This window comes from Motacilla alba, chromosome 2, assembly GCF_015832195.1.
Source record: "Motacilla alba alba isolate MOTALB_02 chromosome 2, Motacilla_alba_V1.0_pri, whole genome shotgun sequence".
Classification (NCBI taxonomy): domain Eukaryota; kingdom Metazoa; phylum Chordata; class Aves; order Passeriformes; family Motacillidae; genus Motacilla; species Motacilla alba.
In genome coordinates this window covers 48,345,549-48,360,847 of record NC_052017.1, presented here as the reverse complement: position 1 = coordinate 48,360,847, position 15,299 = coordinate 48,345,549, and the positions used below count along the sequence as shown (strand labels likewise).

Here is a 15,299-nt window from a genome sequence, read left to right as displayed (position 1 = left end):
AACAACATGGTGTGACAGCTTTGCAAAGTGGTGCAAATGCTGTCCCTGCCCCCACAGGGATAGAAGTGGAGCAGGCAGCCTGCACAGTGGCCCAGCTCCTTTCCGTGTGGGGAGGGGTCAAGTCTCTAGGGCCCCCTTTCCCTGGCAACTGTGGATCTCAGGTACTGGAACGGCAGGGGAGGGGACTGCCTTGGGACACTGTGTAGCAGCCAGCTAAAAGTGAGAAGAGTCAAACTGGAAGCAGCTGGATGATTAGATCTCCTTTATTCACTGGGCCACTGCTTTCTCAAAGGATTTTGTGCATATTTTCTCCAAGATGTATGCCTCAGCTCTGCCGGCCACATGGCGAATGTCAAGCATGGTCGGCCCAAATTCTGTGTAGAGAACTGTGCCTCTGTGCATGGGCTTGCACTCCACAATCCCTGCTTTCACAGTTTGGAGGAGCAGACATCCAACAGGCTGTGTGACACCCTGGCCACCCTGCTGTCACCTCTCCCACCAGAGAGTTGCTCTGAACAAGTGCTCAAAAAGTAGGGTAATGCAAAAGTAAATACACAGCTACAGTTTTCTGGGGTCAAACTTCTGACTCGGGGGACTGCTTTGTTTCCCACTAGCGATTCTGCAGCTTACTTTATTTATACTTGCTTTAGCTGCTCCACTTCTAACAGTGTGGCTCCTGGCATGCTGATACAAGGTGCTGAACAAAACGTGTGCATCTATGGGTTCCACACATCCTACTTTCTGCAGAGATGCAGTGCAAAGAGAGCGATTTAAGGGCAGGGACAACACTTCAGTCATGCTGACCTTGTGGATCTGCTGCTCTGCTTTCTGAGGCTGGCTATCTGTCCCGTGCTCCATGCCAGCTGTGCTCAGCACTGGCTAGCACAACACCATTGTTTGCATTTGCCTTTTGGCAGAATAGTGAGTCTCAGAGAAAAACAAGAGTGTCTGAGGAGGTGTGTGCTTGCAACATATTTCTGTGGCAATAGCTTTTGCGGATGCAAACACAGACTGGTGAGACTCCACATGTTGTGGTCACACAGTGGCCGTGAAATCTGAGTGAAAGGAAGAAGAGATAAAAGTTTAATTTACTGTCTTGCTATTTGGGCAACAGATATGAGGAAGTTAGTGATTTTGTTACCCATGTGGTTATACAGTCATCCAGATCTACTGAAATTTCCCTTTCACGTGGCAGAAGGTACTAGCATAGCTAAGATACAGGTTTTGTTTTCTTTTTTTCTGAGTAAGTGAAAACAAAGGGACTGAACTCTGCTGCTTTGGAATGCAGATGTATTACTCTCATCAAATTTTACTATCAAATTTGAAGGTAGAGTTTATGGCAGGCCATTATTTCAGTTTTATGCCCTAAGAACTTTTGAATGGCTCTTTAGGAAGGAATGCTTTTAAAGTCACCTTATTTTGCCCCCTTTTCCATCAACAACTGTTGTTGGTAGTTGCAGTAAAAACAAATTCTGATGTGTGAAAATAACATGCTCTGTTTGCTTTTCAACATGGAGAGATTAAAGGAAATAGTGTGATAATTATTAATTTTGCTCTTTTAAGTGAATCTACACATTTTTCATCTGTCCCCACTCATTTTCCTGAAAGAGACATTTTTCTTTTTATCTGATTTTTGTCTGATAGCTATATATTGAGGTTGGAAATCCCTGTCCTATTCCTCCAAAATAAATGCAGGCAACATAATCTTGAATTCATATAAATACCTGAGGAAGGAAGAGATGGGTCACTCTAACATCACAGTCTTTTATGAGAGCAGTACTATAATTTGATCAAAAGGACTAAGCTTTGCTTAAAATTTTTTTGACTCACCAAATTTTTTGTTGGGTACTGAAAATAAAGCTATGAACAGAAACTACTTTATTGCTTGCATTACATTGTGTTGTGACCAGTCATCAGGGAATTTAATCATCACCTTCTAATTTTAGGAAAAAAGAATGTTTAAAGGCAGATATGGTGACATCAGTTCAGTGGTATTTTAAGAACCTAGCTGCTTTGCCTGCTGCCAAAAGCTTGTGTCTCGACTTTGTGCTTAGACCCTCTTGCCATAAATGGGAGTGACGATTTGGAATAATAGAAGATTGCTCTCGGACCAAATGTGTGTGGCATGAAATAGTGAGGTATTGGCAAAACAACAGGAAGGAAAGTTACATGGGTGATTGTACACTTATTCTTTGGTTAAGTGAGAAAGTCAGATGAAATATGTAAATAGAATATGGATTTTGTGTTAGTCAGGGATTGAAATGGGCCAGTATTTAATCACACTATATTGTTGCTTCTCACAACTTGAAACAGATGTAATGACACTTTTTAAACATATAGGCTGCAGGAAAAATAAGTTTCATTAAGTATTTTTAAGTTTTCATTTTGGCCCCAGGTAATAGTGTAGAACAATGGTGATCATGAATGTTGAAAAGTCAGGCTCCTGCCACTCATAAGATTTTCAAAAATTGGTTAGGTTAATGTGTTTAAATTCAAACTGAATGGATCATTTAATCTGATGCCTCCAGGAACAGAAAGAAAATGCCAAGTCTAGTGTGAAAAAATCTTTTGTTCTTAGAGTCTCCATCCTGCATGTGCTTAAATTCCTGGCGCTGAATTGCCTTTTGGAGGTTGAACATTCTGAAAGTGATGAGAAGTACAAAGGTGGTTGAAGGTACATTGGTGAAAAGTATATCGTAAAAGGAAACTGAGGATGAGCAGTACTTAGTACTGGCTGGCTTTAAAGTGATTTGTGGGCAGATTAAATACTGTTGTGTCATATCGTGTGCCAGGATCCTAAATATTTGCTAGCAGTTGTTCTGCCAATGCCACTATTGAGGAAAGGATGCATGGTTTCTTGACAGGTCTGCATGCATAACTTGGAATACTTTATGGTCCATGCTGCTGGAAGTTATTCAGCTTTCCCAGGGCTGGACCAATATGATCAGAGAGCTACTGGAGTATGAGGTGGGTATTCCTCCAGCTAAGGGTTTCTAGAGAACAAGGGCCTTTTCTCTGGGGTGCTCCTTTTCACCAGATGGGCTTTGGGTCTGAGATAATGCTGACACCATACCTAGGCCAGCAGCTCAGGATGCTGCTGTGTCTCAGCAGAGGGGTAACAGAAGAGACTCAAAGAACACCTGGAAGCTTTTCATTTGGCACAGTGCATCTTAAATCAAAGCTGTAGATGTGTAGAGCATTTTCAACTGGCTAAAACCGTTGTAGACACCAGATCCTCAGCTGGGCATCTACAGACTGACCTGTCTGACTTAACTTCACTGCAATCCTTCAGGCTGAAACTCCAAACTGACCATCTCAAATCTCTTTTAAGAGTCTTGGAAGCCTCGGGTTGATTTAATATGCACAAAACAGTAGCAATAAATTCCTGGAGAACCAATCAAAGTGTACAAAGAACTTCTACACCTGACATGGTTTATTTTATATCTGTCATTATCAAACACAAAGGTGGTAACTCATCCCTTTTTTTCAGTTTCTTGTAATTTGCTTGTAATTTTACCAAGCTTCAGAAAGTTGGGCAAACACTTTTTGTGCTTGGTGTCTGCCTTAGACTCATGATTTGATGATATTGCTGGTACTGTTTTCTGCCTTATAATATTTAAAGAAGCTTTATAAACCTTTTTTATTCTTGGGTTTTAACACTTATGGTTCTGCTTAAATCTCAGAATTTTTGGGCTGTTACTAGTTTGAGCTGAAAGAATCAAAGGAAAGCCTTTCGCTGTCATTTGCAGGTTAATTGGTGTGTTCTTTGGGGCATTCATCTTGGGACAGCAATACCCAGATGACAAAAGAAAAATATGTTTCATCCAAGGCACTGATGTGGCAAAACAATGGCCTTTGACTGGGCTGAGAATTCAGTGTGATTTCTCTGCTTCCTTGAAACAAAGGGAGAAGCTTCCAACTGCAATGCAGATTCCTTCTCCTGTGTTAGACCCACCTCAGAGATCACATGCAACTTTGCTCATACCCTTGTGCCCGTTTATCACTGTAGATCTGATCACTGCCAGCAGTTGGGGTCTTTAATCTGATAAATCTGACAGGAGATGCTTATGCATACCATTAGGAAGGCAATATTCCATATGCTCTCTAATTGGTTTGAATTTATCCTATTATTTCAGCATTTAAATGTTGCTGAACGTAATTTAGATGTGTCAGGCTCATAAAGTGTAGGCTCTGGTGGGAGTTCATTATTGAAAAAAGATACATCCAGCACGGCTTTTTCTGGCTCCAGGCCCAAGCCCTCAGCATTTTGCTTACCTCACGTGTAGCTTTTGTCCGCTAGCTATACTCCTACAACCATGCTGAAGTAGTCTCTGACATATTCTTTTTATTGCTTCCCCTCTAGTATTTCTTTTTTCCATCTCTCAGGGTGTGTATGTAATTTGTTGATTTAAGAGAGCGATAGCTCATTCAGAATGTGTGGTTGGCAAAACCAGGGTAAACAAAACACGCTTTTGTGAGGATGCTGGAAGACGTGAACATCATCCTCCATAATTAGTGACTGCCTGGCTAATGCAATGAAACCTGACAGTCAGTATCTTCTAATCTGGGTGTTGTGGCCAGTGCTACCATCCACTTATTAAAACTGATGAAAGGTGAGCTGGTTCTTCTCCTTACAGGAGTGCTCAGCCGGTGGACATGGCAAACACTGAGAGTTTTTCCTATTTTTTTAATCTCATTTGATCTCTAATGGGGCAATTTGGAAGGCAGTATGAAAGTTTGGGTCTGCACAGCTTTGTGACATATTTCTGTAACTGTAAAAGCCTCTCTGAAGAACATCTTGAGCTTCATGGCAGAACAGGTGTGAAAGCATGCTAATACCCCCAACACATGTGCGCTCACATGGCATGGTGGGTAATGAATGAGTCAGACTCCAAGGAATTTAATTTTGGTCATTCATCTCGGTAAGAAAAGTTTTTATATGGATGTCTTACATATATTGGTAATCAGAATTTAATCCACTGCTGCACTTTAGGGAGCAGAAATCTTTATACCCACTCCATTTATATAGCCTTCTCCTTTTATAAGGTGCAAGCGTTCTGTAAGGCTTATGCTCCTGCTTTAATGACAGGATGACTTTAATGACTAATGCCTTAGTCTCTCAAAGAGGAATAATTTTACCTCTAGGCAGATTCTCTCATTCCAACAGCTTTGTGCAGCTTCTTTACGACATCATCACAAAGCAGGAAGGCCAACAATGCCTTTTTAACCACAAAGAGATAAGAAAACATTTACAGGTGAGGCATGACTTTATTATTAGACTTGCACCAAAACAAAAAAAAATAGGCAAGCATGTGTCTGACAGCCTGCCTTGCTTGAGTTGACCATCTGATTCTATGAGAAGATGCCTACAAGAGATTTGTTGTAGACACTTACAAAACAGTGACCTCGCAGGAGCGCATGAATTGGGACAACTAGAGCTTGCAAGCATGTTACGGGCCTCATGCCTCACACGCTTTTCTCACATATTTCATTGAGTTAGGCTTGTGATGTGGGCAGGAAAGAACTCTCTCTGGATGTTGAGAGGCAGTGTCTAACATACTTTCTGCCTTAACACATACTTGGTGTGACATTCACAAAGCAAACCTCCAATATTACACCCCTTTTAACTATTCCTGAATATGCACTTTGGAGATAACCCTGAATTTCTTTTCATCACTCGTCGAGAAGCCCGTGGTTCAAGTACACTAGGTTTGATTTCTTGAGGGTGAGGCAGATGGTGGTGTTCTCCATCTTCTAATATGTCTGCTTGCAGCAGTTATAGAAGCATATGGAGTCTGAAAATCCTTGCTCTCTGGGCAAAGTGGGGTTAGCAGTTAGAGAGACTAGGTGGAAAACAGGCTTGTTAGAATTAATATAATGTATTTTCATTTCTCTCAGGTTAGGAAGCATATATATTATGAAGTTACAATAATAAAATTCTTTCTATATATTTATTCTTATCCTGAAAGGTTTGGTGCAATATATCTCCTGCTGACCTCCATCTCTAGGATGAATTGAGCAGAATTCCTTGCTGAACCTTCTTTTTCCTCTCTTTTTCCCATCTCTTACAGCATGACTCACTGTTGTCAATTGACATTCTTGTTGGTAACTTACTCTCTTCTCTGGCTTGAGGCTCTGTAACTGTTAAATAACTTCTCATACTGTGCTTAATAATAGAAAACCATTTTCATATCTAGGTAGACAGATTTTTCCAAACTGGTGGCCCAGACAAATCCTTTGAAGATAAATCTTTGAAGTTGTTCACCTGAGGTGTTTTATCCTCGCCTTTTTATTCTAATTTGTCTTTTTTTTTTTTTCCAGAGAATTTAACTACTCCTGTCCTTTAGTTTAAGTGTGGCCACAGAAGTGGGACAATATCACAAAGATAAACACATGATAAAATTTTCCACACTACATTACTGCACTACTTCCAGTGTGGGAAGATTTTCTATCAGTCTACAGTTTGCTGGAGACTTTCTACCAGTCTCTAGGATAGATAAATGTCTCTTCTTTATATAGAATCTTGGAACTATTCGTATTCAACTCTAAACTATATCCCCAAGTGCCACATCTACATATTTTTTTGACTACTTCTTCTGGTGGTGATTCTACCATTTTCCAAGGAAGCTTGTTCCGATGCTTAATAACCCTTTCAATGAAGACATTTTTCCTAATATCTAATCTAAACCTCCTCTGTTGCTACTTGAAGCCGTTTCCTCTTGTTCTGTTACTTGTTACCTGAGAGAAGAGACTGACACTTGCCTCGCTACAACCCTCTTTTAGGTTGTTGTACAGAGTGATAAGGTCCTGCCTGAGCCTCCTCCTCACCACTCCTATCACTTCTCCTAAGACTTGTGCTCCAGAACCTTAAGCACCTCAAGGTCTTTCTGGACCCGGTCCAGCACCTCAAGGTCTTTCTTGTGGGGAGGGGCTCAAACTGAACACAGCACATGAGGTGTGGCTTCAGCAATGCTGAGCACAGCAGAATGATCCCTGCTCTAGCACTTCTGGCCACTATTTCTGATACCAGCCAGGATGCCATTGGACTTCTTGTCCACCTGGGGAATGTAAGCAAAAGCATAATCTGATCTCGATTTGAAAATAACTTTTGTTTCACATCTTTTTCCCTTATATAATCTTTTTGTCTTTGACTGATCAATTTAATCTGCCTCATGAAAACTACTTTTTTTTCAATATATTAGAATGAAGTGCATTGCTTTTGAAATTAGTATCACAGAACACCACCACCATCACCATTTGAAATCGTATTTATAAAAGCTTTTCTTTCTTGTAGTCCACTTGGACATATAATTGGGTGGGGGTGTTTTTTATTATTTTTACTTCTAAGAGATAGATGCATTGAACAACGTGCAGATGTCATCAGCCTGGCAAGTGGTGTCGGAAATCACAAGGAGAGAGATGCTGGAACAACTCATGCTTTCTTCTCCCTGGATAAAAATTCATCCTTCCAGTGGCCTCTCTATGTGAGTATATGCAAGTAGGACACACACTTGCAGCTAACTTGTTCTGATGCATGGGAAGTGAGTAGGAATAAAGGCTGATTTTTAAATAGTTATATATATCAGGTTTTGACCTGTGGGATATGCTGACTGCTGAAGAATGAAAGGAGTTTTTCCTTGGCCAAGGGGCATGGACTGTGCTGCAATCAGTGTGAGCTGAGTTTGACATTAGGAAATGGCTAGGAAAACAGACAGCTTCTCTCAATAGCAACAGGTTGATCATAATAGTCCAGGCTCAGTAAGGAATTCAAAAGTCACTAAGATAATTAATGACTTTAAATGGGAGAAAGGAACATTTGGATTTACAAGGAACCACAATGTATTTTTCAGTTTGAATTAATCACTGTTATTGTTTAAATGTCTCAGGGACATTAGGGAAAAAACATGAACTTTGTTTTTGGAATTTTAATAGCAATTGCAAATCTCCATAACAGCCATAAACAGAGTGCACTGTCTTGTCTATCAAACTGATAATGATATCAGCAAAAGAGTGTCTAGCCAGGGAACAATACCCACTTGACTGACAGGTGCCTACAAACTCTTTTGAGTATACAGACAGAACAAGGAAGATTTAAAATATTTTCTAATTCTTTAGGGCAAGAACAGGAGGAAATTTGGAGGTTTTATTTGTAGTAGGATGTTGCAAATGAAGCTCATCTTAAACAGTGAAAGATGAGGGAGATTTTTTTCCCAAGCACCTGTAGGCAGTTTGACCTCTTACATATTCGGAGCATGTATTTGTGTACACTTAATCCAGATTCACCCATGGCAGAAGGGATGGCCTCCTAAAGAGCACTTTGTTTCCTCATCAGCTTTTACTTGTGAGGTTCAATGGCAGTCAGATTTGTGGAGCATGAGTAGAGACATGAGATACAAAGGACCACCTAATCTTTTTGAGTGTACTGGCATTCCCAACCCACTGCGTGTGTGGCAAAATGCTTTTTCTAAATGTCATGAAATGGCTGTTGGAGCTCTGAGGTCCCATAAGTGGCTGCACAGCTCTCAGGCAATGCTGTATATTGCGGTGCTTGTGTCTCTTTTCAGCTATACTGTTAAACACATTTAACTCTGCAATGCAGCACAGGAGAGATTTTAACCAATATGGATATATTCAGGCAGCTTCATCTTCAAATAGTTTTAAATAAAAAATGAGGCTCTAAGTATTTTGATTTTGCTTGGTCCCAAAGCTAATAATTTGTACAATCACTAGTATTGCAAACTTTCCATAACCAGCATAAGTCAAGTAGGAGCTGATTGAAGTTTTTCTCAATATTAGTCCCATTTCTAAAATCCAAAACCTACAAAAGCTGGCAAATCTGGTATAACCTCTAGCCTTGTAACAGGCAGGTTCACAGTGTTTGAAGGGTTTAGCCATATGACATACATATGAAAATCTAGAATACTTGAGTCATGTGGTTCCAATCAAATACTGTGTTTTTTAATGCAGCCAGCTGAAAGACCACAAAGTTAGGAACAAACACATGTACACCATATGTACTGAAACAAATTTGTGAAGTGCATATCTCTGACTGTGAGCAAAGAGATGCACATGAAGCACAGCGCGACACCATATGCAGGAAGATTGGATTTAATAATGGCTTGGGTGGTCTGTGATTGTGCCTCTCATAAGGTTTACATGCTAGCAACACACCATTCTGCCCCAAATATTCAGTCTATGTATAAAACGTGTACAGTCCTTTATCTGCTGAGAAATGGAGTCATGAACAGGGCTATGGAGGTGATATTCCCTTTGTTATATAGCACCTGTGAAATTGTTCCTGTTGTTCAAAGGCAGGTTAAAAAGTGCAACTCAAATTTCTGTCTATTCCTATCTACAAAAGGAGCACTAAAAATGCAGTTGCAAGTAAAGCAGGGAAAAAGACAAGACCAAAGGTGATTTTTCAGGGGTACAGATTACCAAGAAATGCATACTTTAGAAAAAGTTTCATCAAAGTTACAGACCCTTGCTTTTTGTGTGCTATAACAATGAAGCTTTGGGCTTGATTTCAAGAAATACAGGGTGAAAATCAATGTGATGCAGGAGGTCATACAAGTGGCTCTCCGTAGTCCCATCTAGCCTTAAAACCTCAGGGCTCAAGGATTTTCCACAGCTGCAGTGTGTGCAAACAGATGTAATATTATTGATATTGCTTCCTGCATTCCTTTCTGCTGTCATGAATAAACACCTCCTTCACTGAGGATTTCTCAATGCAACTTAATATGAGTTTATTTTGTGAATAACTTCAGATGTGACAGCTACTGTTTGAGTCCCACTGGGAAGCTGTGGTCGCCCCCACTCTGCCTGAACAGAGGGCAGAGGGTCAAACCCAGGGCCTTGCAAGATATCAGCCCGGTGCATGACTAGATTTGTATTTTTGTGGGAGTAGAATATGGAATTTCACATAGAGGGAGGAAAAATACGTCTTGGGGAAGTTGTTTCATGGCGTATCTTGGTCTCCTGGGAAGTGTGGGTTGGGAAGCGAGCATTAGTCCCGCAGCATATGAATTTATAGCCTGTCAAGGATAAAAGAAAGATGCAATATATAACAGCCTTAAGCTCTCTAATTATACGTCAGTGTGATTACTGTACCCCTCTCTCTCTCTAAGCAGCCTTTGACACACTTTGGTATGTGTGCCACCATGCAGGTGCTCAGTTTTGTACGTGCACCGCTGCGTGGCAGCAAAACAGGGACTTGCGTGTCCTCGGGTCACTTTTTTGCATTGTACAATTTTCACCTGGGGACACCTAAGGACATAATATGGCACCCAGCTTAGGAACATAGTCCTGTAAGAGCTGTGATATAAAGCATACAGCGAAGTTAAGTGTGAAGTTAATTACCTTGCTGGGGCTTACACCAGACTTGATGCTGGCAAGCTAAACTAGGCCAAGGTGGGCTAGGGATGGGATCATGAGGGGATCACAACAGCTGTTTTACTCAGCAGTAAAACTAATAAGAGTCAAACTGCTGACACATCTGACATTCTCCTATTTTCTGAACCACACTGGAGGAGGAAGAAACAGAGAATGAGATGGCTATAAATGGACTGATGAATTAAATATGGTCCTGGATTGAAATGCAAGTTTTCCTTTTCTGCAGGTGTAGTTCTTATTAACAATTTGCTGCTTCAAAACTGTCAGAGTTTTGATGAAGGAGTGCATACAAGTTAAGCAGATTTCCAGAGAGTGTTTACTCAGGAAAACTTACTGTTTTGCTACCAGGCCTGAGGTCAATTGGAGAACTGTGAGGCAAAAAATTTTGAAATTTTGGAGGACTGTTTTGAAGGATTCAATTTCCTATCTTCTAGAATAATTAATAAACACACACACACACACATGCACATATAAATTATATATATATATTTATATATTTATATATTTATATTTATATAGATTTCCCTTGTGTACAAACTTACATTTCTGAATTGCGGTTTCAAATGATACAACAGTATTTTTGGAAATAAGTGTTTTCCATCAAGCTACAGTTTCCAATTCTTGCCCAGCTCTAGTTTTGCAGGATGTCTGTGGGTGAAAGTGAGAACTAGGAGCTGAAGGAAGAGTTTCTGAGAAGTAGGTTATCTAAGGAGGACCATATTGGACTAACTGAAGTGTGGACAAAGACTTCAGCAATAAGGATATTTTTGCATGGTGATATAAGGTGCCTCTAAACTCAATGAGATCTTAACTAAGGGAAGCCTTTTTCTCTGAAGGGACAAAATCTTTCTCTTCACTCCTCCCACTCTGCTAAGCAATACACTTCAGCTCCTCCTTCAAACAATGGATTCAGGTTCCTGTCTTTCATGTACTCACCCACCACTTAAGAACAGTTTCATTGCCTTACAGAATTCTCAATATCTTCAATGATATGTGGTTATGTCCTTGCACTGTGGTGTTGCTTTGTCTCCTGCATGAATATCACTTATTAAGGCACAAATACACAGCTGTTTACAGAATAGTAACCATAATAACTGATATTGTGAGCTGATTCCTAGAGAACTCTGCATTGGTTTCTGCATGTCAGGAAAGGACGATGAGTTGAGCCACCTTTTCACTTACAGTGAACAAACACTTGTTAAGTTGCAAAAATAAATAAGATGCAGTCCTTCAAAATTGAATGTTCACTTGGATTACTCTATCATAGAATTAGTTAATGCATAGATATGGATATTTCCACACTTAGAATGGAAAATAATTAAATTTTTGGTGGGAAATGCTTAGTTTTTAGTTGGTATTTATACATATATTAAAGCCAATGCAGCATTTTCTGAGTCCCCTCTCAATCTGAACATTGCTTCTACCCGGTGAATAGTTCTGTGTTTTCACTGGAAAAATCACTACACCCTCTTTCTTAAGCTTTGTTAACAAGGGCAATATCTGCAGTTTTTGCTCCAGGATGCCCCATCCTTGGAAGCATTCAAAGTCAGGCTGAATGGAGCTTCAAGCAACTTGCTCTACTGAAAGGTGTCCCTACCCATGGCAGGGGGGTGGGAACTAAATGACCTTTAAGGTCCCTTCCAACACAAACGATTCTATTAATGATTCTATGGTTAATTCTATGAAATCCTAGCATCTGCTTAGACTGCACTGAGACTAGTGATGTGTGGAGGAAAACTGCTTGCAACATAAGCACTCAGTACTGAGGTCCCCTAAATGACGTGAAAAATCTTAATTCTGGCTTGGTTAACAGTAGTAAACTTAAAGAAATTTACTTTACCAAACCAATGTTCAAAGCATTTTTTAAAATAAAAAACTGTGTTTCCACTCAGCCAAGCCCATTATTAATTATGTGGATTTGAAGAAATGTGTTCATTGTACAACACTTGATAACACGGCCCTTCCTATATTTCTGTATAATACTGCAAAATAATACAGCTATAGTAGTTTTTCACTTGCATGGTTGTCAATGAAGGAAAGTTGCCATTACCCAGTATTTCATGACATTTGAAAATAAGGTCCTTTAAAAAAAGGAGATGTGGGGAAGAGTAAGAAAAAGAAAACCTGCTGCTCTGTTGAGAGAAAATTTCCTTTGTGTCTAATGCATTTTCCCAGAACAATGCAGGCTTGCTCTGCAGTCACCAGAGCTGTGCTCATGGTTCTGAAAGATAGTCCTCTGCATTTGGCATTAATCCTCTCCTCTCACTCTTTTGCTTGGCAATGCTGGAATTTTTCTAACTCTGTAAAACTTGAGCCAGCAATCTCTCTCCCCACCTCAACCCAGTTTTGTCTCTGTGCATCAAATTATCATTTTTAAAAGGCACTGTGAAGCAAGAAAACATTTGCTTTAGAATGCCATTATATGTGGCATTACCAAGATAGAGTTTAGTGTAAGCTAAAGATTTAAAAGAAAAATTATCTCTAGGATTCATTCCGGGAAAGGAAGACAGCTTAGGGATTTTTATTTTGTTAAAGAAATCTAAGTCTATGCTTCCTCCTGTGAAAGAAGTATGAAGTAAATGTCTCTGTTTTTAGCCAAAACCTTTTTTGGTGCAAATTGCACATATGGTGTAAAAGAAATACCAACTGAATAAGTGCTGCTTTCATCGAGTTACGGGGCAAAATGTAGGGGAAGAGAAGGAGGTGCAGAAGGAGGGTTTTTAGGCCATGCAAGCAACAGAGCCAAGAGAGGTGCAAATTGTGTCAATGAAATTTATTTTCCACAAGCATAAGCATAGGCATATCTTGCTTTCAGTGTTGCTATTACAGGAATCTTCCATTTTTCTATGCAGTCATTTCTGTTGCTGTTTATTGTGCATGAATCTAGTGGTGTTCCACAGGGGAGTAAGAAGATATGTTCATCTCACACAGAGCAATCTCAACCTTAGTGTGTGCTTCCCAAGCTGAGCACTTTGGCTTTGCCTAAATAAGCATAATTGGAATAAAAAAACCTCATAACTATAAAATTAACCATAATAAACAACTTGGTGCGTGTGACTAGATGGCTCCACGTTGCATGCTGTTGGCGTCTGTAGCTTGCCCCCAGAATGCGCTTTCACAAAGATGGCTTTGTCAGCAGACACCCATGGGGGCGGATATTTGTGCCAATACTCATGGCTTCTTCTGCCTCAGAGTTTGAGAATGAGCATTTCTTTATGCAGTGTGGAAGTGCGCAGGTAGCAAGGAGCTGAAAAGAATACAGTTATCTGGCTAAAGAAATAACACCACCCATGTTTTCAGCGTTCATTCAGTGAGCAGTGCAAGATTTCTCACTAGAGCTGGAAAACTTACTTTATCCTCTAAAACGAGTGAATGTTATTTTTTGCAGTCAGAAGCAACAACAACTGAAAAACCTGCAGTACCAGTGTTCGTATCCCCATGGCTCAGCTTGCATCACTGACACACAGAGAGGCATATTTCAGCCAGAAAGACAAAAGCACATGCAGAGAAGCAATCCTTTCCTGATGACATTGGCTACCTGGAAGCTGGCCGGCATACGAGGTGAGCAGGAGGTCATGTTGGCTCCCTTCAGGCTGGCTGGGGACGGCTTGGCAGGGATTAACTGGCTGCAGTTCTGCTGCCACTTCTGGCCTGAGTGACAATTTGGCAGGGCGCTCAGGTGCAAGAAGCAGAGCAGCAATCTGTTCCCTTCCCCAGCCCTCCTGCCCACAGCAACCTTATTTCTTCTCACTTCAGGCTGCTGCTCCCTCCCTTTATTTGTGTGTGCGAGTGCATGCACGCCTTTCCCTGTGGTAGTGGCGTTTGAAAGACACCAGTGTTTGCTCCATCTGGCTCCTGTATCTGTACTCCTTCTCATGGCAGCGCGAATCCAGGATAGATTTCAACAAAAGAATAATGGTCATCACGTTTTCCTTCTGTTTCATACTCTGATGTGTGGGTGGCACCAGGGTCACCCTTTCAGCTCCTTGCCTTGAAATGTGCTTGCAAGGATGTGGCAGCCCATTGAAAACTGATAAGAAGCCTTATCAAAATCTTCCCTGGTTAGGCTCCCAGGCTCCCTGCACCTTTCCACCCATCCTCCCAGCCTCTGACAGGGTGTCGAACGAAAAGCTACGTGGGTGCTCACTGCTGTCAGAAAATGCCAGTTTGCCAAAACCTGAAGGTTTTGCAGAAGTGCAGTTCAGCCCTTCATGTGCAAGGTGTTTTAAGATGCAGAGGGCAGTGAAAGGAGCCTGATGAGGGGGCAGACAGAGAGATTAAAGGGTGACAGACAACAGGGGCTGGTATCTGGAGATCACATTCCTTCACCTTGCAGTAGCCAGCATGTGATTTTTTCAGGCGTGGGAGTATTTCCTTCAAATCCTTTGTCTGTCAGATTTTCAGTAAAATCTAGGCATATGTGCATTTGGACTGGGGGAATGGGGAGGAATGGGAAGCAATTTTGTTCACAAATATTTTTGAAAGATGCCTATTTTTCACTTCATCACAGTAAAAAAGCTCTGAAGACTTTCTGTATTCCACAACTTATTTCACATTTTAGCCCAGTGAACCATCCTATACCCTAATAATAAACATGACTATTTACACAAGCAGGTATTGTGAAGAAAGATCTAGCAGAGAGCAGCTAAAAGCCATGATGAATAATCAGGAAACAAACATCATCAGTCAAACACTTGGAACTGCACATTTTTGAAGTGCAGGTTTTTGCCATTGATATGAATGTAAGAAATAACTGGTTGGTGCCCTATTTGATGAGATATTATGCTGAGATTATGTTTTCCAATATAATTTTTATCTTGGAAGAACATTTGAATTGGTAGGTGGGGGAGAGAAAATAATTTTGATTTCTTAGCCTTGAGACTATTACATTCCCACTACTGCTTGAA

At 40.6% G+C, this 15,299-nt stretch overlaps 1 long non-coding RNA gene across 1 annotated transcript in view; it reads left to right on the top strand.

Moving 5' to 3' along the window:
- LOC119697199 overlaps positions 1–13,942 on the top strand; it is an 81,516-nt gene extending 67,574 nt beyond the window's left edge. The window contains exon 3 of the long non-coding RNA XR_005255796.1: positions 13,781–13,942. This is a non-coding gene — a long non-coding RNA (uncharacterized LOC119697199). The remainder of the gene's footprint in view (positions 1–13,780) is intronic.
- Positions 13,943–15,299: the final 1,357 nt, after the last annotated feature.